Source organism: Suncus etruscus, chromosome 3 (genome assembly GCF_024139225.1).
Source record: "Suncus etruscus isolate mSunEtr1 chromosome 3, mSunEtr1.pri.cur, whole genome shotgun sequence".
Classification (NCBI taxonomy): domain Eukaryota; kingdom Metazoa; phylum Chordata; class Mammalia; order Eulipotyphla; family Soricidae; genus Suncus; species Suncus etruscus.
In genome coordinates, this window is record NC_064850.1 from 59,320,703 (window position 1) to 59,348,341 (window position 27,639).

The window sequence follows — 27,639 nt, forward strand, 5'->3', positions numbered from 1 at the left end:
AGAGCTAAGGAAACATAAACTCACAGAGTCACTTCTTTTGAACTTTACAGAATCTTTTATGTTGCTTAATGAAGTTGGTTATGAAATGAATACTTAAAGGGACATTCATGATCCTGAAAGATTCGGACATCCTAATCTAGCTGCCCGACGCAGAGAAATGAAGAGGCTGATGAGTGAGTTCCAGCAAATGCTTTGAAAAGTGCTTTAATACTGACCATTCGGAATGGCCAGGGTCAGTGGATTCCCAGAATAGGACCAGAACCAAAAGACTGCGTGGTTCCCTAGTCACCCCCTTATATAGGATGGGAAGTGGGAGGGGAAGGAGAGTTCTTGAGGGCTGGACTTCTGCTACGGTAACACGAATCATTGGTGAGGTAGGGGTAAAGGTGGGGCCGAGGCAGTGACGGCTTCCTTAAGGGGCGGGACACCCGCCAAGGTTGGTGGGGGGGGCTGATTTCCCTTTTCAATCCCCACTTCTTGTACTTGAGGCTTCTAATCCTAGAAGCCAATGTGATTAGGGGCCTCCACTTTCTGATATTCCTGGCTAGAATTATTTGCATGAGCTAATCCATGGCGTAATACCATAAGTTTAACTTGTCCAACCTGGGCTTATATGAATGTAGTGAGGCAATTATGCATGGGCCAATGGCTACCAGAAATAAAAAGGCCCAGGAGGGGCCCCAGTAGGGGTATTAGATAGGGGAGAATTCCACCCCATAAAGACCATAAGGGACCATTCAGTAGCTCCTTATCTTGGCCAGCTACTCTTGATGGTGCTTGATTGTTTCACACATTTGAAATTAACTCTTGTGAGAGTCTGTTATTCCTGTTTAGCCCTGCTAGCACTGCTCCCCTAGTTACCAATTTACCTGCTACTTCTGAGCCCTACCAGTAGAGTGCTCAGACCTAGGAGTGCCTCCTAAGAGATTTATGCTAGGCAGAGGGATGGGCTCTGTCCCCGGGATGATGTCAATGTTGGGGAGCACTAATGCTGGGATGTATAAGCCAAATTTTCACCACATATTTATACCCGTTCTGGAGGTAAATACCCTGGGCTAGAGGGAGCAGGCAGGACTTCTGAGCACTGAGTACCTCTTACCTGACCCAGGTCTACAGATTTGGTGCTGTTATGCGAATTTGAGGATTCAAAGCTAAAAAGGGGCTACCTTTCAACTAAAAGAAGCAAAGGTTAGATTACCTAGTTAGACAGGGACAGCCAGAGGCCAATTCCCCCCCCCCTCCCAAGAGGGAGGCAAAGGCTGAGGTTTTGCTTTACACACCCATTCCGGCTCCCCCCAAACACACACATGGGAAGAAGTAGAGGACCGGAGGTAAGCAGTTTGAGCCCATCCTTAGCAAGTGCCAGGGGGAGCATTGCCAGAGTCAGTGAGCGCCTTAGGGTTGAAGTGTGCCCGCCGGACCCGAATCTTGAGAGGATCCTCAGTGTGCTCCACTTTCCAGGTTTTAGATGGAAGGCGTGAACCCAGGAAGCATGCAGTCCACCTTGACAGCAGTTCTTTTCACATAGGCTCTAGTGTTTGCGAGCAGTACCGTTTTACTAGGACCTGGTCTCTTGGCTTCTGGGGCTCATATGCCTGAGTTCCTTTCAGACTTGGCTTTGTAGGGGGCATCGATGGCAGCAGGCCGAGCTGCTAGGAGAGTGGAAGGGGGAGAGAAAAACATCATAAGACTCAGAAAACATTTGCACTGGGCGGGGCGCCATGTGGTTGCTGCTGTAGGAAGACTAGGACTTTTATTCTGGTCCTATGAGCTGACTCAGCTGGATCTTCAGGGTTTTCTCCTTATAGGCTGTGAATTCCACAACAAAGATAAGGAGGTTTCTGCTTCCTTTTCTTCAATCCTGCAACTTAAACAGCTGTTGGGGTAGAGAGGACAGTAGAGCCCTAAACTCCAGTTGCCTTTCCTGCACTGGGTCAGACAGAGATGAAGAAATTTCATTTTTAGTAATGACTGTTCTACTTTTAACATTACCAAGAGAAGCATAATTTTTGCTACCTGCTTTAACCTCTAGGATAGATTGGCATAATGTTATTTTTAGTAGTTAACTTGGCTTATTAAGTCCTGTGGCCTTTCTTTTCCCCTTATTTCCCCTATAGCTTTTTTTGATGACCATTTTGCTTTAGAGATTTCATCACCCTAGAAGTTATTAGAGGGAACGTGGTCGAAGATCAATCTTCTGTAGCTACTTCAGGCTGACAGGGGACTGCAGTTTCAATCTCTAGATAGTGTGAAATTTCATATTTCCCTAAAGGAGCAGTTAACTGGTTCACTTTTGCAGTTTTAACACCTAAAAAGGATTAGATTAATTAGACAGGGGAATATTACTTAACCCACTCAGGCCTTGGAGCAGTAAATAGCACAACTTGAATGGCACAGCTGTCCTTATTGTCTGTAATGATAGCACAAATTAATCAACAGAAAAAGCATTATAGCATTATGAATAAACACAGTTTTGAGTTACTTCAGTTAGACTAACATTTGCATTATAGTTTATAATTTGGTTTAATACAACTAGTAAGAGCATTTTTACATAAGTTACTTCAAAGAAGTGGGTTTTAAGTTAGGCCCACTAGAATTTTAATTAGCTACCAAAAATGGTTTTTCTCTCCATCTTTACCTTGTACCTTACCAGGTATTTGAATAACTTGGCTTTTTCCTTTGCACATATACAGCACTGTTGGGGAAATCTCCATCCGGGGCACCCCCATTACTTACAGAGCTTTTTTTTTTTGAGGATAGGTTGTAGACACTGCAGGTTTTTCATGTCACAGTCACTCAGGTTTGGCTGATGAGATGGTCAGTTCAGCATGAGGATCTTCTGGCTGGCCAGGGCTGTAGGCTTTTCACCCTCTTTAGGAATTTTTAGAGGTGATTTATCTGATCCACTCCTCTCCAGGTTTGGAAGAGACTGACCTCGAATTCTCTTCTCCTGAGATTGAGGGTGAGAGCAGGGCCCACAGGCTGTGATGATCTTCTAGGAAAATCTTCAGTTTCCTTACTCAGGCCATTTATCTCAGTTTCTCTCTGGTCTTTTCAGCCAAATGCTTAAGGATGCCTGCTTGTCACACCACCTTAACTCCAATTATTCCTCTGAAAGAGGGCTTTGGGGTCCCCTCACTAATTTTTGGATTTTCTGTCTGCATGGGGGTCACTCCTCATGCAGAGAGGAAAGCCATCTGCTTGTATCTTGTGCAAAGCAACATGATGCCATGACATAAATGGTACTAAAAGGTTCTGGGAGAAGAGAAAAAGCAAATATTACTTAAATTACTTAGATAATTCTAGAATTTTTTTCTACAACAAAATATTTCATACATTTTTAAAACCATGACCAATTTTATAAAACCTCCTGTGATACAAATATTAATGTTCTTGGTAACATATAATGAAAAATTGCAAAATAATATTTTAATCATGCTTAATTCTAAATATAGAAATTTACTTAGTTTTTTGACCTTGGTTTGCAGACAGAAAACACCAGCAATTTGCATTACACAAATTAATTTTGAAAACCAGAAAGAATGAATGCTTACTGGCAGAACATGCTTAAAAACATTTACACTTTCTTTTAACCTAGAGACATATTAATAATTATTTAGTTTGATTATACAGATTTTTTTATTACACATTTTTAATTTCTTTTGCACCACTTTCCTTTCTGCATGCAAGGCAAACGCCCTACCATCCGGCTCCTTCTCTTTTTCTTCCTTCTTTTTTTTAAAAACTTCTCCACTCATCCTTTAGCAGTGGACAAACCTCCATGTGCACCAGTTCTGCTGCTAAAAAAAAAAAACCTCCACGAGCACCGAAAAACAAACAAACAAAAACAACCACAATACTTTGCAACATCCTTATTTTTTTTTAAGAAACCTTTAAGTTAGAAATTTAAATGCTCAAAATTTTTCCTGCCTTCCAAACCATTAGCTAGATTTTTCTTTGATATGTAAATGACCCACATTCCCCAGCCAGGTGAGTTTGGGAAGGACAATAGTCTGCCCCTAGGGGCATAGTGAATCCCTTCAGGCTAGAGTTTAAAAGCACTTATTTTTTTTCTTCGGCTAGGAAAAAAGCGGCCAGTTGCTCTCTCTCTTTTTTTTTTCTGGGCCTGAACACGAGGCAGGGAAGTTAGGCAATCGCAAAGTCCAGAAATTCTCCAGGGAAAATTTATCCCCGATGGCCATTGAGAAATCTGGGGTTTGCTATTTCCGACATCCTCCGCCATATTCCTAGAGTTTCTTTTCATGGTCAGACCAAAGAAAAACATAGAACACACAGACAAAAACGAAAAAACAGACAGACAGTGGCGCCACACTGGAACAACCAAACGAATGCATTCAAGTAATCTCTGCAGCCCACAATAAATCCTAGACAGACAGCTATGCCAATGACCAAGTTTTTGAGCTCCACAAATCACAGGCAGACAACCTCTCCCAGCAGCCCGGGAACGTCTTCCCGCTGCTCTTACTGAACCCCTGGGGTACCACCAGGGTTGTGACCTATAACAGTATTTAGAGCTCATCAACTCATTCTGTCACCTGGAATACGCATCAGGTGGGGACCCCAATCCCGGAAACACATCAGGTGGAAGATCCCTAAGTCACACGGGGGACTCTAACCCTCCTATTATCCAAAGTCTGCTATCACTCACTCGGTTTCCACATCGAGCAAAGAGCTCATAACATCAGCTAAGCCACCACAAAGTCAGCTTCCCGCTGGTCACAGAATACAACATAATTTTAGACTAAGACAGACACGAAGCAAAGCGCAATCACACACACATCAGAACTCACCAGGCCACCTGTTCATAACTCTGTTTCAGGCAGGATAAGGATTCCTGGTGGCTCGCCAAATGAAAGATTCGGACATCTTAATCTAGCTGCCCAACACAGAGAAATGAAGAGGCTGATGAGTCCCAGCAAATGCTTTGAAAAGTGCTTTAATACTGACCATTCGGAATGGCCAGGGTCAGTGGATTCCCAGAATAGGACCGGAACCAAAAGACCGCGTGGTTCCCTAGTCACCCCCTTATATAGGATGGAAAGTGGGAGGGGAAGGAGAGTTCTTGAGGGCTGGACTTCCGCTACGGTAACACGAATCATTGGTGAGGTGGGGTAAAGGTGGGGCCGAGGCAGTGACGACTTCCTTAAGGGGCGGGACACCCGCCAAGGTTGGTGGGGGGGGGGCTGATTTCCCTTTTCAATCCTAGGTGATATCATCTGTAGAGACTTTTCCACTGTTCCTTCTACATTAATTACCCTTTGAATTGCTGCTTCTTTTAGTCTGTAGAATATGGGTGCTTAAAGTTGATCATTTAAAATTTTCCATCTTCAAATATATTTGAATTACAAACAAACCGTTATTGGCATTATTAAGAAAGTTAAGACATAAAGATAAGATTTCTATTTTTTCTTTTGTTTTTATTGGCCACACCTGGTTGGTTCTGCTCAGAAGTTACTCCTGACTGTTCACAAATTATTTCTGGCAGACTGCAGGTATCTTTTACAATGCTGGGTGGATTGAAACCTGGTAGGCCAAATGGAAGACAAATGCCCTACTACTGTGCTATCTCTCTAGCCCCAGATCTCTCTATTGTTATGTAGATACTTCAGTCTTTGTTTCACAGAAAATATATCTATTGGATATATGTGAGAATAAACAGCTGTCAAACACCCTTTTCTGAATAAACCCCCCTTTTAACTTAGAGACCAGCACAGGATGTTCTGACCAAGATGGACCCTAGATGAAAACATAACATGCCTCTTTCTTGATTTTTTATGAAAGAGTTTCCTTCACTTGAGGACCTTTTTCCTGCTATTATGAGACAGGGGCAGGGGTCACAGGGATTACTCTTTTCACTACCCTCAGGAATCACTCCTGGAAGTATTAACAAACCATATGGAATGCTGTGAATCAAACCTGGGTAAGCTGTGTGCAAAGCAAGCACACTATCCACTGTCCTATCTCTCTGGTCCCTCAAGTCCACTTTTTTAAACTGTGGTGTTAATATTACTTTACAAATTATTACTAATCAACTTTTTTTCTATTTTTCTGTTCATATATGAGTCACATAAAATTTTCTGAGGTAGGGATGGAATAATTGTACAGCAAGTAGAACATTTGTCTTACATGAAAATTCAGTTCAATTCCTGATATTTAATATATCCCTTCCCAAGTCCCACCAAAAGTAAGCCTGAGCACATCTAGGTGTAAACCCCTCAAAAAGGATTCTGAGCAAAGAATGGTGAAAAGAAACATAATTTACAGTATTATTTATCATTGGCTACTTCCCATACAACCAAAACCACTAAAAAGATATTTAGAAATATATTTGGGTGAGAAATTATGGTGTTCATACTTGTCTTATACTGTTATATTTTAAGTACCACAAATAATTAAAGTTGTAACTATTTACTTATTTTATCCCATATATTCTGTATCTTGCATATTTAATTAAGTAATTACTTGTTAAAATTTTGCGAAGAATATTTTAATGGGCAATGAATTTTAGAATCTCCTGATATACTGTGTCATAATAATGCTTTTTATCAATTTAGAAGAAAAGTATCTAAAACAATTGAATGGTTTCTAGAAATGTCAAAGGACAGTTTTAAGTATTGTAAACATTTATGGTGTAATTTATGTAGGTGTAATGTGCAATGTATGAAAACACTGGAATAGCTGCAAGGTATTTCTCATTTATTTGTAATATTTAATTTGACAAAATAATCATTTGGTATTTAATTTATAGGTATTTTTATATCTATTGTAAAAATAAAATGTTGAAAAATAGTAAAAATAAAAGAAATCAAATAGCTATATATTAAATTGTATCTATATATCAAAATACTTGTAAATTGTCAGAATTTTAAAGAGAAGTGAGACACATTAACTTAGATATGATCACTCTTTTTTGGGTAGATGTGTCATATAGCTTGGTGCTCAGGAACCATACTCCTAGCTGTGCTTAGGGACTCTTTGTGGCTCTGGAGTCCAAGAGGTGTAAGCCAGACAAAGTAAATACCTAATCCCCTATACTATCTCTCCAGCATAAAAATGATCAGTCTAACTCTATATTTTTATTGAAGCATTACTTTTCATTATAAAGGGAAATCAATTTACTCCTATGTAGTGACAAAAAAACCCTTCTATTATAAATATTTTATTCCAAACTTTGTTATAACCATACAATTACCACAGACTTAGGAAAATGATTGGCAGAAACATCCTAAATATGTACAGCCAATCAATGGAATTAATTTTACTTACATCTCATTTTTTACTTTGGGATTAGTAACATGGAGATTGGGCTCAAATTAGCCTTTATATATGATTTTATAGGTGTCAGGAAGATAACTCAGGAGACTATTGCACATGTTTTTTCTCAAAAGATTATTAGTTTTCAAGAGAAATGCCTCACTTCAACTCAGTTGGAAGCCATGGCATTCTGCTAAATCAGAATGTAAGATTCAATTTCCATGCCATGCAGATCATGTGGAACTTAGCTGTATCTTGATGGCTACCTTGTAGATTTTAAAGTCAAGAATATCAAGAATATCTTTGAAGATCTGTATTAGTTCTGTCACTAAGAATCGTCACATAGGGCCCATAGAGCTAGCACAGCAGTGTTTGCCTTGCAAGCAGCCAAACCAGGACCAAAGGTGGTTGGTTCGAATCCTGGTGTCCCATATGGTCTCCCCGTGCCTGCCAGGAGCTATTTCTGAGCAGACAGCCAGGAGTAACCCCTGAGCACCGCTGGGTGTGGCCCAAAAACCAAAAACCAAAAAAAAAAAAAAAAAAAAAAAAAGAATCTTCACATAGAAAGCAGTTCAAGCAGGACAGTAATTCCTATATTAAAGACTCCCACCATCTTCATACCTTCTTCACCAACTTTATGTTATCAGCACTTCCATTAATATGCTGATTTTTTAATTTTTTATTGAGACCATTGTGAATTATAAGTCCTTCATAGTTGGATTTCAAGCAAAGTGACAGTGAACTAGGACCATTCCCATCACTAGTGTTAACCTTGTCCACAAAAGTTTCCAGTGTGCACCCCAAACTTCCAACTTAGGCCCCTGGTTTGCCAGTGTCATAGGTCCATTTTTAGTTTAAATTGTTATAGTTTGGGTCTCTTGATTCTATTGTTATTTACTTTGGCTTGACTAATTTTTATAATACATTTTTATTTGAAGATGTTTTGGTTAGAAGAAATCTTGTAACTATGTCACACATGTTATCTGAGAAAAAATATTTCTGTATTCTATCATGGAACAAGGTACCGCAGATTTCATCATATAAGCAGGGCACAGAATTGAGATTAAATTTGATTAAATTTAATTAGATTAAATTAAACTCAAATACTTCATTTTTCTCTTAGTATTAATGCAGTTTTATCAATTTAATAAGCATTCAAACTTTTATGTTCCAGACACTTGTGGAATTTGCAAATACATCTGACTATATAGATCTGTATGACAGACAGATTCTTATGAATCAGGAAAGTTCTCATAAATCAGTTATAGTTATTAATCCAGATAACCCATGACTAGATAATTAAAATTATATATGAGAAATACAATAAAACATATCCTCATTTTGGTACAGATATTTTAATGTGTTAATAACTCAATGCACATAATATATATGTACACTAATCTATCACGTGCACAAAAATAAATTAGTGAGAACAGTTTTATTTAAGAAAGAATTATTACATGGGGAACTTAGCGGTGACATTACCCAACCTTGCCAATGGCTATATATTTTACCTCAAGCAATATAGTTAGAAACTTTAGGCTCAATTTCCATTTCTGAAAGATTGCATGGGAAGAGTAGATGGGTTTATAAGGTCACCCACATCCTAATAGTCTTTTATTTTTATTATCTTTTATTTTCAAGCATTTTTTTCTATCCAAACTTTTATATTATCATTAATAGCTCTAAGTTAGGACAAATAAGCTTGGAAGTCTAGATTTTTTGATAACTTTGAAAGGCCTTAAAGAGTTGGATTTCTAGAAATGTACACTCAGGAGACCACCATGCTTTTGTTCCTGTCTTAAATCAAAGGAACTATAAAAACAAAATTAATATTCTATAATTTTAATTTTATATAATTTAATAAGATGCTATTAATATAATATAATTGATAATATATATTTCACTCCTAAAAGGCACAGTTTTTCTTATAACTAAGTACTCCCATTCTGTTATTCAAGGCAAAGTTTTGTGATGCTATTTTATGTAACTAACTTCTTATTACAATCTGTTTTGCTTGAATGTATATGAATTTTTAATAATGATTTTGTGTAACTAACATAATATAATTATCTCAGGTAGTTAAGGCGTAAAAAGTGCAAACATTCACACCTTTATAAAAGTCTCAATTTGACATATAATTGAAGTTTTTGTTTGTCTGTTTTTTTTTTGGTTTTTTGGACCACACCCAGCAACACTTAGGAGTTTCTCCTGGGTCTGAGCTCAGAAATCATTCCTGGCAGTGTCGGGGGACTACCCCAAAAACTGGGATTTAAACTCATCACATGCAAGGAAAGGGGTCTACCTATAGTGCTACCGTTTCAGCCTCTGCAATACATTCTTGTTAGATTATTTTTCAATGGGCATTTTAAAGGGAGGAAGTTCGGGCCATACCAGTGTCATTCAGGGGTTACTCCTGGCTCTGCACTCAATAGTCGCTCCTGGCAGGCTTAGAGGACCATATGGGACACTATGATTGTACAGGTCCATCCCAGGTGGGCAGCATGCAAAGCAAAATTCCTACTACTGTGCTGTCACTCTAGCCCCAATCAAAAAAAAATTTAAGGAATGATGGCCAGAGCTATGGCACTGCTGGTAGGGTGTTTGCCTTGCACATGGCCAACCCAGGATCAATTCCAGGCATCCCATTCCCATATAGATCCCTGCTCCTGTCAAGAGAGATTTCTAAGTGAAGAACCAACAGTAACCCCTGAGTGCTAAAGAGTGTTGCCTAAAAAGTAAAAAAAAAAAAAAAAGGTAAACAAATATATTTTTTTTGTTTTTTTGTTTTTGTGTGTATTTTATTATTTTTTTTAATTTTTATTTTGATCACATTGGCTTACATATCTTTCACAGTAATTTTTAAGGAATTAAAGAATATTTCATTGTCAAGCTACTGTGATCCAGGAAGCACTGTTACATTTTTGCTTCATTTAAAAATATGCTATATTACTCGGGTTGGCCTTGTAAAATGAAAATGTCAAAAATCTATCAAATGAAAATGAGTTAAATAAAAATTTCAATAATCTACCACTGCAAAAATGACACAAACCATTTTGAATTTTATAATTAAAGAAATATATATAGAAATAAAAGTCCCCTGTTTATTTGCTATGTCATTCTAATAAAATTTTCCATGACTCTCACAAAACAAGTAAATAAAAGCTCTTTTAAAATATTAACATTCCTTTTACTCCTAATTATTTTGTGATCTGAATACCACCTATGATTGATGTTTTTAAGACAGTTTTATTTAAGAGAAAAAATTATCTGTTTAAATATATCAATTATATTTATAATTTATTTAATGATTTTTATATAAAAACAACCATTAACATAACAAAATTATCTGTATATTACTAGTAACACAAAATATGTTATTAAATATGTATGTTAGCTAGAAGTTTGTATTTATAACTTACACTATAATGTATAGGTATTATAATTGAAAACATAAAATAATTTATATGAACAGAACTAAATTTTGCATATATTTAAAATATTTCATTTTATCTGGAAATTTAATTATTTTCTAAATGTATATAAATACATATTTTAAAATAATTACCAAAAACTACCTTTTTGGGTCCGGAGCAGTGGCACCATGGTAGAGCGTTTGCCTTGCATGCGACTGGCCTAAGACTGACCATACTTCTATCCCCCGGCATCCCAAATGATCCCTAAGCCAGTTTGTTTGTTTGTTTATTTTGGGTCACACTTGGCAGTGCTCAGGGGTTACTTCTGACTGTACACTCAGATATCACTCCTGGCAGGCTTGGGGGACCATATGGGATGACAGTTTTCAAACCACCGTCCTTCTGCATGCAAGGCAAATGTCCTATCTCCATGCTATCTCTCTGGCCCCATCCAGTAGCAATTTTTGAGCGCATAGCCAGGAGTAACCCCTGAGAGTCACTGGGTGTGGCCCCAATCCCCCCCCCCCAAAAAAAATCCTTACCTTTGCAAACATTACATTTTAAAATCAAATTATGACTGCAGGGGAGAATATTCATTTTGATTCTTTTCTTTTTTTGGGGGGGTTGGTCACACCTGGCAGCGCTCAGGGGTCACTCCTGGCTCCATGCTCAGAAATTGCCCCTGGCAGGTATGGGAGACCACATGGGGTGCCGGGATTCGAACCACCGTCCCTCTTCATGGAAGGCAAACTCCTTACTCCCTGGTCCCCTCATTTTGATTCTTATCTATAATATCTATAAATTGATTTTTATATTTCTAGGTTAGATTTTGGGTCATACCCAGTAGTATTCCTGACTCTATGTTTAGTAATTATATCTAGTAGGCCTGGGGACTAATAAGATGCTTGCAAGACCAAGTTACTTTCCATAGTATAGTTCAAGCTATAGTAAATTAATTTAGATCTTTTAGTCTTAAATTATGATTTATTACTTCATATTTTCAAAATATAATTACCCGAATTACTAATAATGATAAAATATTCAATGTCTCGTATAATTGTAACTATCTTATGTAAAATTTAAGCATGATGATGGGATTAGCTAAACTTATTGATTACAAATAAAAAATTATATCCTGGTAAATATACTTCGTGTTTGTACAAATCTTTCATGTAGAGGAACTCAAGAATCATTCTTCTCACATAGTATCCTCTTGAACACTACTAAATGTAGCCCTGGAGACCCTCAAATACTGATGATCATGATTCTGGTAGCCCCAATAAGCCAGCCAACTGCGTGGCTAGGCCTGAAAACTGAATCATCTGGTGTGGTTGACTGAATGAATATATCAGAAATTGGCCTCAGATTCTGTGATCATTGCTTCAGAATCCAAACAAAAAGTATGTTATTTTATGAAAATAAATCCTATAATGCTATTCTCAGATTATGTCATCACCTAGAAATTAGAGTAACTATTATTCTTAATAATGAAACATGTATATTCGCCATTAAACAGTTTTGATATTTGTTTATTTACTTTTACATGAATGTATGTTTATGGTTTCACAACAAATTGCATGAAATAATGGGTCCAGTGTGATAGTGCACAGAGAGTAAGGTGCTTTGCCGAGCTTTCACAAGGCCAAACTGGGTTCTCTACTTGGCACACTCTATAGTTCCTTTAACCTCCTAGGAGAGATCTCGAAGTACAGAGTGGTAAGTCTTTAATAATACCAGTTGTGGCCTATAAAACAAAATCAATTAATAAATAAAAAATTAAAATCGTTTGTTGGCCAATATTTTCATTATGAATGTTTTAAATAAACATTCAAATAGTTAAAATAATTTTATTACTACCTAAAAATTTTTTTATGTAGGCTTAAAAACATGTTATTTTGTTACCTATCCTAAAATTATTGAGCTACTGAGAGTTGAGATATTTCTTTAGTTAGATTTTCAAATTCTATGGTAAAAATTAAAGATAATCATACTTCTGTGACTCAGAAATGTTAGTTACGACTATATGTAACAAAGTTATATAAAAACATACACCAACATGCTTCCAAAAATATTTATTAGAAAGTCAATAATTGGAAGCAATTCAGAACTGTACCATCAGTGAATTGATAAATAAAATACAGAATTTATAAAAATAATTACTAGATTGTTGCAAAAATTAAAGAAAAAGCCTACATGTAATGGGATAGATAAATTTTATAGACTTTACTGTCAAAGTAATTATTATAACATATCAGATAGAAGTCTGAGAATTTCTGTTTTTATTAATATCTTTATTTAAACACCTTGATTACAAATATGATTGTAGTTGGGTTTCACTTTCAGTCATGTAAAGAACACCCCCATTTTACCAGTGCAACATTCCCATCACCAGTGTTCCAAATCTCCCTCTTCCCCACCCCAACCCTGCCTGTACTCTAGACAGGCTTTTTACTTCCCTCATTCATTCACATTGTTATGATAGTTCTCAATGTAGTTATTTCTCTAACTGCACTCATAACTCTTTGTGGTGAACTTCATGTCGTAAGCTGGAACTTTCAGCCCTTCTCTCTTTTTGTCTCTGAGAATTATTGCAAAAATTTCTTTTATTTCTCTTAAAACCCATAGATGAATGAGACTATTCTGTATCTCTCTCTCTCTCTCTCTCTCTCTCTCTCTCTCTCTCTCTCTCTCTCTCTCTCTCTCTGCCTTATTTCACTCATCATGATAGATTCCATGTATATCCGTGTATAGGAAAATTTCTTGACTTCATCTCTTCTGAACATCTGCATAATATTCCATTGTGTATATGTACCATAGTTCCTTTAGCCATTCATCTGTTGAGGCATTTCTAATTTAAGAACAATCTGAACTGCAATAGTTAAAAGTCAAAATAAAAGGGAATTTACTAAAGGGACATGGTTAAAATGTTAAAGTATGTGCTTTGTATGTGCAGTGCACTGGGTTCAATTCCTTTGCAACACATCCAAACTATTCTGCTCTTCTCACTATCAGGTTTGGGTCTTCTGGTCATTGTTCTCTTCCTGGCGTAGTCACATGAATGGACCTGAATCACTATTGAAATTGGGTGTGTTCCCTACAAAAGCAGCAACAAAAGCAATCTATATGTAAACTAAATAATATTGGTTATTTATACTCAGTTAAAATGTATAAATGTTGGAGATTTTGATATGTTGGAGACTTTGATTTTCAAAGCCTTTTGAAGTTAACAATTATTTTAAAACCTCACTCTAAATTTTCTTTCATATAAATTCCTGCAAATTTCTAACAAATGGTCTCTCAAGGTAGGCTGTCTAGCAGTTTCCTTCAATTATTTATATTCTTTTTCATTTCAATGTTTGGTGTAATTTAGATGCTTGAATTATTGAAAGTCTAATCTCTGTGTACTCAGTGCCTGATGATATAGGACAGAACACATTTACAGGAGCTGGCTTTAGGAATTAACTTTATAAATCCTGCCTTGAAAGGGAATTGGTTTTCTGAATATTCAAATTTATATATTCTGTATAAGATTTTATTATATGAAAGCTGCATTTAAATTGTGATTAGAGAATCAAAATAAATTATTCATGGTTTTAAATGTTACAGCAATACGATAAACTATCCTGTAATAATTGTCAGATATAATAATCAAATACATATATAGCATATATAATTTTATTATGTGAAAGCCACATGTATGATTAGAGGATCAAATAAAATATTCACATGTTTATAGATACCACATTAGAGTAATTCTATATTTTATGAATGTCAACTCAATTATTTTTTCATAAATGAATGTTTAATCCTTTCCTGAATTTTTTACATTGTCTTTTGTTTATAACAAGTATAACACACAACTTCTATGACTTCATACAAAGGATTTTATAACTGATGGAATTTTTTGTATATGTTTTTGAAGTTATGATAAAGAATAATAGAACTTGGCTAAATATTGCAAATACATAGAAAATAGATCTCATGAATTGTTATAATAATATTTTACTTTGCGTCTTCATTTAGCAACAAGCTATATTATATGTTTTGTCAGTATGAATAAAGCACTTCCTATATTAAAATATTTTAATACATTGGAGTTTTTGGTTATGCTTATAGTGATTATCTGAAATAAATACAACACTGTTAGAAAATGAGAAATTTATTAAAACATGATTCTTAAATAATTCAGGTCTAAATAATCTTTTGTATTTATTTTATTATTTTATTTGTTATATATTTTTTTATTGTTGCTTCTCTGGGGCCATAAGTGACTGCTCACAAATCATTCCTAGTTTTGTGCTCATGGATAACTTCTGATGGTGCTTAGTGAAATTGAGTGCTGAGGATATAACCTGTGTCAGCTGTCTTTTAGGCAAAAGACTTATTGTGTCAGTTATCCAGACTTAGCTAAGATCCCACTTGTTTATAAGTTACTTAGAACACAGATAATAACTATTACGTATGATGTAAATACTTTGTTATGTGCATAAATTCCTTTTAGCATCAGTCCTTATTTGTCCTGTGTTTATCATTTATTATTGATTTATAATGTCAAATTTTAAATTTTGTATTATATATATCTATATGCATATAGTACCCATATCTAAAATTCTGATACCATTCACCAGAAATGATCCTTTGTCTCATTTCTCCCCTCCCCTTCCCTTCCCTTATTCTTTTGTTAACAATATTTCAACCAGATTTAGCACTTAGTGTGACTGATTTTTTTTTTTTTGAGTCATGCTAGACGTTCTCAGGGGTTACTCCTGGTTCTTCACTAAGAAACCAATCCTGGCAAGCTCGGGATCAAACTATGTGATGCCAGCATAAAACTCAGGTCATCCAGGTGGAAGGCAATGCCCTACCAGCTATGATCTCTCTCCAGCCCTTTGATTTTTTTTTTTTAGTTTAGCTTATATGTACATGTGGAATAATCTGTTTTTACTTTCTATTTCCTGTAAAAAAACAATTTCCCTTCATTGACAAACAATACAAATTGCTCTCATTTTCTTACTTCACTTAAGATACTAACTCCACAATACACAATTTAATTATTTTAGGGACACAAGAACTGCACAGAGGCTACTTGTGACCCTGTGCTCAGGATTTACTTCTGACAGAAGACAGGAGAACTGGAGACATCACAGCACAGCAGGTGCTATACCTTTTGGACTATTTCTCTGGCTTCAAATTCATGTTTTCTTTAATGATAGAGCCATGTTCCATTGATAAGATAGAATGCAGCTTCATTCTTAGGGCATCTCTTGACTGGCATTTTTTGGATACCATGTTTTTTACCAGCTACTGACATAGGATACAAATGCACTCTTGAATTTCAGTATTCATATCCATCAGATAAATGCCTAGAAATTGTATTCTTAAACATATGAAATTTCTTTTCATTTATACCATTTTTTAAAGGGTTTGAGACATACCTGGTACTCCTCAGGGCTTACTCCAGGCTCTGTGCCCAAACACCAGTTTTGACACTGCTTAGTGGACCATATATGATGACTGAATTTGGGATGGCCACATACATAACAGTACTTAATTAACTTGTACCAGTCATTGTAATTTTGCAAAGCGTTTCCCATATCATATTATATAAACTTTACTATTTTTCATTCCCACTGACAGTAAGTTAGAGTTCCTTTTTAGTCACATCTTTGCCAACAGTTGTTTCAATTTTTTTTAACATAGGTCTTTACATGAACTGTATACTGGAAGCAAGTAAACTGATCAATAGATTATTATAATCCTCTTGTTAGTAATAGTCATAAACATAATGTAATCAAGAAAAAAGTGCTTTTCAAAAAAAGAATGTTGCATACTCAAAATATGTTTCCTATATAAATCATTAACTCAGATACACATATATTCTGTGAAAACTCTTTATTTTTAAAAATTTCTAATAAGTAAAGTATTAAAATTTCAACTTAATTGTGTATGTATGTAATTTATATATAATGAAATGAAAATTAAGTATGCTTATAAATATTTCAATGTCTTTAAGAAATTATTAATAAAAACTAGACATTATGCATAAATTGAAAAATATGCTGATGTCTCAACAAGTTAATTTTATTTATAAATAATAAGCTATTTCTTATACTTGGTTAAACCTTCAAAAAGGAATATTAATATAATGATTTTTGTTATCATAGAATATTACAAACAAATCCATTTTTCAGAAGTTTCAGAAATGAAAGAAAATGTGTATATTTTCAAATATTTTAGCTCCTGAAAGTTTGTTCCTGCATAAATGAGATGGTATTTATTTGTTTATGTTAAATGTAAATTATATATTTTATTACTAGTGTAATAATTTTTATTACTAGTGTAATATTTTATTACTAGTGTAATAATGTAGAAGTAAAAAAAGATTTTAAATGTGGTAGTAACAATTAGGTAACAAATACTGAAGCAAAAAGTAATAATAATGATTATATATTGTTTATTGAGTCTAACATTATGAAAGAAACATTTACTTAAATGTATATTTAAATATATTCTAAGTTTGTGATGTAAACTACTGAGTTCCAAGTTTGTCTAAGTATAATTTTCAGAATTTTGCATGATTTTATCTCCCTACAATTTAAGAATGACTTAATACAATTACCAACTATTTTCTCAAACATATGCTTTGTTGCTTTCTATACATAGATAGTAATTTAGATTTCTAAATGCAGAGTTTTGGGTTTAATGTATTTCTCACCGTATTATTGTTGCTCATATTATTTACTTTATGGCCAGAAGATTTTTGTTTCTAATATTTGCTAGTAAAAAACAACTAAAAAAATACATATTTTATTTATAATTATATAAGCATGCCAATTACAAAAGTTATCATGTAAAAAGGACAAGGACAATAAAAACTATTATTAAGTAATAGGAACAAAATATATTCCATTCATATATTATTGAATTGCACATAAATATACATATATGGTGTAGAACATATATACTATGCAATTCATATTTAAGTATACCTTAAACATAATTAATCATACATATGCTTGTAAAGATGCAATTGCATATTACCATCATAGTACTTATTATATATTAACCATAATTATTTTATTATTCAGAGTTGAAATATAACCTTCATAGTGTGAAAAAATTTGTTTACTTAATTTAACTCAGTAAATTTAATAGGTATTACAAATTGTGTTCTGTTTACTTTTTTATGTAGTTATCAGACACATGTTAAATATAGAACTTTTAAGCTGGCATTTTATAATAAATTTTGTGTAAATTATCATGCAGAATATGTCACATTTTGTTTTATTTGTATTCCCTTATTTATTTAAGTTTTAATTTACTGTCATTCAACTAATTTTAAATAAGTTTATTTAAAAACAATTTTTGGTATGAAAGTATAAAATATAAAGGACTTTACTTACGTTTGTATGACCCTCAACAGGAAGCTCAATCTTCAGAACCTCAGGATAAACCCTGAATCCACTCTAAGAGATCTTGAGTTCAGAGCAGTTAATTCGAAGAACTACTAGTAGTGCCCCCAAAACAAATGATCAGAAAACACACATTTTAATGTGGTTAGGTTTTTTTGTTTTGTTTGTTTGTATGTTTGTTTGTTTGTTTTTGGAGGGGGCACACCCCGCAGCGCTCAGGGGTTATCCTGGTTCTGCATTCAGAAATCACTCTTGGGAGCCCAGAGAGATAGCACAGCGGCGTTTGCCTTGCAAGCAGCCGATCCAGGACCAAAGGTGGTTGGTTCAAATCCCGGTGTCCCATATGGTCCCCCGTGCCTGCCAGGAGCTATTTCTGAGCAGAAAGCCAGGAATAACCCCTGAGCAACGCTGGGTGTGGCTCAAAAACCAAAAAAAAAAAAAAAAAAAAAAAAAAAAAAAAAAAAAAAAAAAAGAAAAGAAAAGAAAAGAAAAGAAAAGAAAAGAAAAGAAATCACTCTTGGCAGGTTTGGGGGACCATATGGTATGCCGGGATTAAACCTGGTCTGACACTTGCAAGGCAAACGCCCTACTTACAGTGCTATTGCTTTGGCTCCACGTTTTGTTAATTTTTAATATAAACTTTTATTGTTGCCTTTTATATGATACTAGTCTAGAAAAATATGAGGAAAACTGACAATAGATCCTGATTTAGTCAAATTTCAAACAGTTTTTTGTTTAACTAAAGACTGGTCATAATTTTGAATTCATGGTAAAATGATTTTCCAATTCAATTGTGAATAACTTTTAACCTCCAAATTTTGTTCAGAACTTAAGTTTCATAAGAAATATATTTTATGTCTCAAAGTCTAAATGTAGTAGTCTAAACTGATATTTATTCATGACATCTAAGCAAATTCTAAATGTTCTTTTCATGAGCTGCCCATCGTTTGCATTACATGAGTAGATACACATAAACTGGAAGAATGTACAAAGTCAACTACCACAAATCAAGCATTGAATTCAAAAAAGAAAAGTCTAAATGCTAAAGTACATTATACTAAAATACTAGCTATTTGATAAAATAATAATTATTTTTATATTATAGAATTTATGTTTACTATTACCACTTAAACTAAGAGTCAAATTGAGTATCAAAGACATTACTGTATGAATTTGTATTTAAAAATGTTTTGTTGTTCTTATAAGAAAAACATATAAAACATTCTTAGATCATTGTTCATATTAATAATTCAAATTTCTGAAATGTAAGAATAAATATTATAGAAAGAGTAAAATAAAAGTAAAAAAGAATATTATATACTTATACCATCTACATGATTCTCAGGTACAACAGTAAAAAATATCATATTTTGCCTGAGTGAATAGCTCAAAGAACTGAAGAATGCAAGGATCCCAGGTTGCAAGCCTTGTTACTACCTCATCATGAGTACAGATATGATATCCAGAGTCTGCTTGGAGTAATCCCTGAACACCAAGAGCACCCAGGGTACTGAGAGAAGTATCCAAGCACCATAGAGTGTGAACCAACAATACCTATTCCATAACCCAATATTTAACTTAAAAATCAAAGTAAGACATTATTAAAAATACCTATTATTTGAAACCACTTAACAGTATTAGATATAATGCAATTAAAAGCTAGAAATTCAGTTATTTGACACTTTATAAAAATAATTTATGCAACATAATTCTTTAAATAAAAAGGTAAATTTAAAACCAGTAAAATTTAATTTATATGAAATTGATTATTATATATTTACATAGAATTTGTCTTTCCATTAGTAAGAAGGCCACGTCAAAAACTTTTCTTTAATCAGCATAAACATAGTAAGTGAATAAATTCAAGAAGTTATGTCAACTCTAACTACATTTATATATGTTCAGGAGGAAATCAGACTATTTAAAATGCTCTTGAGTTTTCTTTGCCCATATTATCTCCATCATATCTGCAAATTCAATGTCATCTACTCCATTTATCAGGGACTGAATAAATGTTTCTTATCCTAACACTGCTAATGTACTTTCTCAGCAATTAATAAGTGGCACCTTTATCTAGTTGACTTAAAATTTTTGTTAAGCGATCACAAATCTAGTGTGGGCTAAAAGAAATCCCAGTATACTCTTGAGAATTTGCTCTTCCACTGAGCTGGGAATTAAGTTTTTGAATAATACAACAAGCTCTCATTTTAGTAAATTATTAATAAACATATCTTTTTAATAATGAGAATAACTCATATTTATGACATCTTTATACCCACATAAAAATGTTACCAATTTTTTAAAAACACACATAGCAAGTTTGCACAGGCCTGATTTCAACGTTGTTTATTTGAACTTTGTATCATTTGACAATGACTAGACAAGAATCACAACTATTATTTTTACTTCTTCTTTAGCACAATGATTAAAATAATCAATTTTAGTGGTATAATTAAATTTACTTTGTTGTTTTTCATAGCATTACTTTCTTATTTTTGTATGACAGAAAGACTTGTTTCACTGTTATTGTACAATATTATTATTATTGTTATCACTTATATCCAAGACTAAACATAATTGAAGTTTTCTAAAATATTATCAGAGAGACAAATAGCACTACAATCTCAGCAGAGTTCTCAAATGTATCATCAGAGGCAAGAAAAAAGGTGTTGAACTCATCATTCATTTATATATTTTCTTTTAGATCAAATTGTACTTATTTATCTCAGTTTGCAATATTATAAACTACCAAAGACATAATATGTATTAATCTTATTAGACTAATACACAGAATACTAGAGCCATGTCAAAATGACTCCATATGTTCCATTTTTTTTTGTTTGTTTTTGGGCCACGCCCAGCAGTGCTCAGGGGTTACTCCTGGCTGTCTGCTCAGAAATAGCTCCTGGCAGGCACAGGGGACCATATGGGACACCTGGATACGACCCAACCACCTTTGGTCCTGGATCAGCTGCTTGCAAGGCAAACACCGCTGTGCTATCTCTCTGGGCCCCATATGTTCCATTTCATCCCTTCTTTTATTTATGTTTTAATTTCATAAATTTAAGAATTAAATTTACATAGCTAACAAGGTCACTGGCTTTCTTTATATCTGATATATAATAATCAGTTATCTGTCCTGACTTACATCTTTCAGCATAAAGCACTCAACTTGCATTTCTATTTCTTGCAAAAGGGTACAGTTTCTTGTTCTTAATGACTGAGTAGTATTCAACTGAGTATGTTTAAAACCACAACTAGTTTTCAGACTATTAGTAATACAGTTAATTCCATATTTTGACTATTGTGAATAACATTGCTATGAATTGAGGGTTTCAAATGCTTATTAAAAGTAGTGATTTTGCTACAGTCTGATAAATTCCTTCATAAGTTAGAACAGGATCACATGAAATATACATTTTGAATGAATATGCATTCTATTTTTCATAGTAGATATTGCAATTTATATTCCTATCTGTACTGTACAAGACCTTCTCATCCCCTCCATAGTGCCAACACTTCTTTTCAGTCTTTTAGAGATATTCCATTCACAAAGATAGGAACTGCTATCTCATTGTGATTTTATTTATTGGTTTCTCAGCCACACCCAGCAAGTAATCAGAACTTACTCCTATCTGTTCCTAGGGATCAATCCTGGTAGTGCTAGGGAAACATATAAAGTATCAGAGATTGAACCAGGAGTTAAACAAGCAGCCACATGTAAGAAAACAATAGTAAATACTGTACAATCTTTATGACCTTCATTTTGGTCCTAACTATATTCAAGTATGTGTTTCTATGCATATCTCTGTTTTGATGCTTTGGTTTAGGTAAACTATTGTGAATTTAGTAATATTTATTTTGTAATTATAAAGCATGCAAATTTAAAAAGTAACATTTAAGTACACATTTTCCAACTTGAAGAAGAATTAAACTGTAAGTCCTGATAATAGACTTATTAAATAATATATTAAACATATTTTGAAATCACCAGAGACTTTGTCATCAAACCCATGTTCTTTAAACTTGCATCTCACTTTCTTGCCACTATTTTCTTTTGTTGCTTATTTTCACTCTGGAAAAACCTGTATTCTCTCAAACTATTAATACCCTATCTCCCTTGCCTTTCTAATTTTCATTCATTATAAACTACCTTGATTCACTAATAAAAATAAATAGGCAAATCACAGAAATTATTTTTGAAAGAAGATCTGAATGATTTTTGTATATATTTGCTCTTTACCATTTAATTCATCAGAAAAATAATAACTAATGTCTGACATATATTCTTTCTAAAATAACTTATGAATTTAACAACATAAAACAACATCCATTTATTATATAATCACTGTCATAAATCTGGACATAGTACAGTTAATTTGTTAATATATTTAAGACTCACAAGATTGATATGTATCCGAGTTTGAATTCCTCTGTTCTTTTACTTTCCAATCCATTCATATTGGTGGCTAGATCAGTTGCTATGGTTGATAATGGTCAACTTAGTAAATGCTAGTCATTTAACCAAAAAAGGGTAATAGTTCTTGGATTCTTTGAATTTTCCTTGACCTCTCTCTGATAAGTCATAAATATGATAAAACTGAACTGGAGAGACATTCCCAATTTTAAGCATTCAAATGATTAGACAGGGAGCATCTAGAGATGATGTCCTTTAAATAATCTTATATTAAATATGATAACATTTTCTGCTATCTGCAAAGTTATTTTTGTCATATGACATAATTAAAGCAATAAAAATAAAGATTGACCAAGTCATTCGACCACAAATACAAGTATCTTTGTTCATAAGTAAATATTATTGTGCTGTCTCACATTTTTAAATAATTAATTATTGGTTGGTTTTTCCATTTGGTTCCCACTCTTTTATCATGCCTATCGTTTTGCTAAGCGACATTTTCTGTGTGTCAAGACTGAATATGTCAGACTCATTTAATATTCCAAACACAACTTAAAGTAAATAAATAACAGCAAAAATGTTAACAAAAGATGAGAGGAAAAATAATTTTATCTGTAACTCCCATAACTTGGATAGAGTATATGGACACTACAATATCCCAAGTCATATAAACGGACAAATACACATTAGTTCTTTAGCATTAACACTGAGATTATCTGACTTGTGAACCAGAAAAAGACAAGAATTCAAGTTTAGCTGTTAACATTGACTTGTTGATTCTAGAATACTTTATTTTGAAAAACATGTATTTTCTATTTATTTTTCTCCTGGATATTCTTTTTAATGTCTTGGAGTGTCAGGTTTATTAGCTTCCCTTTCATATTTAAAAAAATTATAATGAATTTCAAGCCTGTGTTTTATTGCTACCTCTAGGTTCAAATAAACTTTGCTGTTTAATGCATCCTCTGAGATATAATTTTATTTTATATCTATGTATTGTCAAAATTTCAATTTTGTCACTTTTAAATTATCAGTAAGGGCAAAGATAAAAACAGCAGGTTATGTTAAAGTCTGTAATAAAATGTGCTTACCCTTCGGCTATAATTTTTATTGTACAGTTTTGTTGAATTTCGCTATTGTCTGAATATACCTTTCCCAAGGTATGTGTGGCTGTAGGTTTCCTTTTATTAGATATGAGCTTATAATCTAAGTTTCTAAGAATATTTATCTTGATTAATTAGTGTGATTACAAAAATAAGCCACACCACTAATGGGCTTTTATTTTTCTTTGCTTCTTGAGAATTTGGAGACCTATGCAACAGTGAGGACTTACACCTGACTCTGTGTATATATTACCCTGACAGTGCTTAGAGTATATATTCAGTGCTAGATAAATTGTGTCAATCTAATGTCATTAAAGCACCCAAATTTCTACTCTATTTCTCTGACAATGAACACATGCTATCTTAATTAACTGAATACATGCCAGTTCTCCATTCTTATATAAGAATGTAAAGATAGAAACAGGTTCCATTTCCATAGGCAAAAAGATAGATTAAGTGGTAAATTTCAGACAAAATCAGATGCATTATGTTGGTATGGCCATAGGCAAGTGGAGAATTCAAATCCCCAAAGAATCTGATCATGGACTTGTCTTTTTGAATTCATTACTATTTCTGTGAGTGATCATGAAATTATCTTAGGGTTTTTAATTTGTAAAATTCTGGAATAGTTTAAAGAGATATATAAAAAAATAATAAAGCTTTGGGCAGAAAGTGAGCACAGCCGGTAGGATGTTTGCATTGCAAGACGCCAGCCTAGTTTTGATACCAGCATCCTATGTGATCCTCAAAGACTGCTTGGAGTAATTTCTAAGCCCAGAGCCATATGTAACCCCTGAGCACTGCCAGATGTAGCCCCTAAGCAAAAGCAAACCAAAACAAAAAAAAAGGTAAAAGAATGTGTTTGCTTTCTGCATTCTCCATAGATTATTTCTGAGAAATTAATGATAATATATAATCAGTTCATAAAATATGTATAATCTCATGTGGACATTACAAGGGAAGAATGAAATTCATTATTATTAAGAAGTTTATAATGGACCGATTTTACATTCTGTTTTAAAAGTCAAGATATGAATCACAATGAAATAGTAGAAAAGAGATGTGCATATTGTTTCTATCCTTTTACCTTTGTTAACTTAAATTCTTCAAATAGTTTAAATAATGATTTTCTGACATATATCCATCTTATATTTCATAACTCATACTTTTCTGGTTATCAAAGTTATATTTACCATGGGAGAAAAAAAAGTAGTTTTTCTCCCAACAAGACTATGTCATCCAATAAGATAGGATTTAGATTCACTGTAATTTTAGTTCTTAATAATATTTTTCACGAAAGTTAGATATTTAATGAAACAGGTGTCTAGTTAGTATAAGATCCTGAGTTCAATTCCTGGTATGTATCATCTTGCTGGAGTGGGTCCCAATGATTTAGCCATTCAATTTGGTATCCTGGGCACTGTGACAAAGTACATGATTTTTGGTGCAAATGTGTGTATTCACAAGATGTGAAAACACAATTGTGTGAGTCTTGCTACCAAGTATGTGTGACCATCCTGGTCACCAAAATAATATTAAAAAGAAAAAGGAAAGGGAATCTTTACAATAATAAAATCAAAATAAAGAAATAATTCCCTCATGTCAAAAGTTTTTTAATGAGGGGGCAGAGAGATAGCATGGGGATAAGATGTTTGCCTATCATGCAGTAGGTCATTGGTTCAAATCCAGGCATCCCATATGGTTCCCCAAGCCTGCCAGGAGCGATTTCTGAGCATAGAGCTAGGAGAAACCCCTGAGCACCACCGGGTGTGAACCAAAACACCCCCCAAAAAAAGTTTATTAATGAATGAAGCATATTGATAAACCCATTCTTTCTTTCAATTTCCAATGTCAAGTTTCTTTATGCAATTTAAAATTATTTTAATTAAATGTATTAGATTTTTTTAGCATTAACTAAGAATCATTATACCAGAAACGTGCTATAAAACTACTGATTCTAATAGGTACAATGGTAATCCTTTTACTTCCCTAACCAAAAACTTGTTTTGAGTATTTTAGAATAAATCCCATCTTTTATTAAAATAAATGAGTTGGAATATTTTTAGAATGCATGAAGCATTTATATTTAGAATTGTTTTCTATGGCTGGGTTCCCAGCATTGTAATTGCAAGACCTGAGAGAAAACATTGGCATATTGAGATAGTATGATTTTCTGATTATGTAAAATGAATTCTGGAGGCACTTCACATGTAATATCAATTAGGCAAATATATTTCATCATTATATATTTTGCCATAGGAACCATAAAAATTTAAGGAAAATTTTCTTCTTAAAAATGATGCTTAATTTCTACTTTCTTGTGTCAAAATGTAGTTTACAAAAATATTCAATTTTCTCTAGTAGTTGCAGAAGCAGTTTATTCAAAAAAGGACAGTCCAATGTTCTATTATTTAGCAATCATAAAATGAGTGGGCATTCAGATCCCTGTCCTTGTCTCTTTTGATTGTTTCTTATCATATTACTGCCAAGTTTAGGTTACAAGAGATTTGTTGAATTTGGAGGTCCTAATATTGTCTATTATACATTTAAATTGTTTTCTCTACTTCTATTTTATGAGCTTGTTCTTTGTGTATAAGTTCAGATATATGGCAGAAAACATGGATAAAAATAAAAATAAAAGTAATGTTGAGAATTAACAGTCTTATACTTCAGTGAGTGAAATGTAGGAGTAAAATCAATATATACTAATGTATGAATGTATTATAAACTATATCTTAGTTTGACCACAAGTCAGGAGATAGGGCTAAAATAAAAACCTGTTCCTAAATAAATACATTATAAATATGTCTAGATGTAACCACAAATTACTCAGAAAAAACACAACAGCTTTGAACTGTTCAGTAACTAATTCAGGAAGGTACATTGACAGAAGACAAGAAGGATACCAATAATTGATCAATGTCTCTTACTAAGCCTTTAGATTTAAACGACTAAAAAAAGATTCTGAATGTGAAACAACTATTTCTAGCAAGTGTATTTGATTTATCTCTAGCAAAGCCCAAGCACACGCATGAACATTTAGTACAATCAAAGAGATAACATACTGTGTTTACTTTGTCCTTCTGTATATTATTATAATTTATTTTAAAGATCAGAATACAATTCATCTATTCAGCTTGCTTCAATTAATAATAGTGGGGCTATTATCATATGTGGGAGAGTTAGTACAGTGGAAAGGGCACTTGCCTTGTTCACAGCTGTACATCTTCTATCCCTAGCACTGAAAATAGTCCTAGAGCCCACCAGGAGTGATCCCCGAGTGTAGAGTTAGGAGACATTCCAGAATACAGCCAAATTTGGACCCCAAAATAACAATAAATAAAATAAAAATTATTTAATATCTTATAATTATTTTACTCCTACATTTGAAATGCTGCAGTACTTTCAGATGACCTAGCAGGGGGTCTTATATTGGGTATAGAGAAGACAAAATTTTCTCTTCCTGTAGGTCACGGTTCTGAAAGTCATAGATTGTTTTTGCTGTGTTAGGGTTCTATGATAATTCATAAACTGTATCAATGAGAGAATAGCTATTAGAATCATACGAAATCAAAGTTATCCAAGCATTGCCATCTACTATAGGACAAGAATGACATAAAAAATATAAAATAATTTTTTTTATTAAAAATACGAGAGGTAAGGCAGCTCGCTAGCCTAGGACGGACCGCGGTTGGATTCCCTGACGCATATGGTCCTCCAAGCCAGTAGTGATTTCTGAGCGCATAGCCAGCAGTAAGCCCTGAGCGTCAAACAGATGTGACCCAAAACAAAGCAAAACAAAAAATACTATGTTTTAAGGCCGGAACGATGGTGCACCGGTAGGGCATTTTCCTTGCACATGGCTGACCCAGGACAATCAGCAGTTCGATCCAGCGTCCCATATTGTCCCCCAAGCTAGAAGCGATTTCTGAGCTCTTAGCCAGGAGTAACCCCTGAGCGTGTGTGTGTGTGTGTGTGTGTGTGTGTGTGTGTGTGTGTGTGTGTGTGTATATATA